This window comes from Tiliqua scincoides, unplaced genomic scaffold, assembly GCF_035046505.1.
Source record: "Tiliqua scincoides isolate rTilSci1 unplaced genomic scaffold, rTilSci1.hap2 HAP2_SCAFFOLD_137, whole genome shotgun sequence".
Taxonomy (NCBI): Eukaryota; Metazoa; Chordata; class Lepidosauria; order Squamata; family Scincidae; genus Tiliqua; species Tiliqua scincoides.
This window is the reverse complement of record NW_027101389.1, coordinates 8,755-9,626: the sequence shown is the minus strand read 5'-3', so window position 1 is coordinate 9,626 and position 872 is coordinate 8,755. Positions and strand designations below refer to the sequence as shown.

Here is an 872-nt window from a genome sequence, read left to right as displayed (position 1 = left end):
CCCAATTACACCCCGTCCCTGCCCCATTTCACCCCCTCCCTACCCATGCCTCCGCCAGCTCATCCAGGGAGATCTGACGATGCCCAGGGAGTGCTGCAGCAGCGCTCCCAAAATGGCCAACTGTGCGCCATTGGCAGCCATTTTGAGACGGTGGAACTCTCCGCCACTGTTGCAAGAAACTCTACAGTGCAGCCCAATCCTGGATACGATTGGTCTGTAAATAAGAATAGAAACCGACCCACCCGCTAGTTTTGCTATTGAATTACCCTGCACATGCCCGATCTCGTCTGATCTCGGAAGCTAAGCAGGGTCAGGCCTGGTTAGTACTTGGATGGGAGACCGCCTGGGAATACCGGGCACTGTAGGCTTATATCATAGTCTTTCAAGACTGAAGGTTGCCAACCAGGGTGGTAAGGATGGGGGTGGAGTTTGAAAAGTGTGTACGTGTGTGTTGCATTTCAGCTCAGCTGTAGATCCAGATTGCCTAGACTTCTTTTGTACCATGTAGAACTATGCGCCTTTCAACCTAAGGCCGTGTGCCATCACTTTAAGCCCGTTTAAGACTTGGTTTCAGCTATCTCAGGTTCTCATTCTATCTTTGTATGCTGTCTCAATGCCCTCCTTGAACAGGACCAAAAGATGGTGTAGGAATTTTTCACATTAATTAACAAATGAACCAACAAGATCTAAATGCATAGCAACGATAACAATTCAGAAAAAAAAACCTAGCCTCAGATCCACCCTTGGGGATAGATTCCCCAAATGTGTGATGGCATGTTTCTTAAAAACAAAGCAAAACAGATTTGTGCTTGAAAAGTGCGTGAGTGTTTAAACCAAACAATTTTTCTCGTCTGGATATTGTCAGCAATGTT

The 872-nt window shown here is 46.8% G+C and overlaps 1 pseudogene; it reads left to right on the top strand.

Annotated features, from left to right (window-relative positions):
* Nucleotides 1-249: 249 nt before the first annotated feature.
* Nucleotides 250-368, top strand: LOC136635919 (5S ribosomal RNA; annotated as a pseudogene).
* Nucleotides 369-872: the final 504 nt, after the last annotated feature.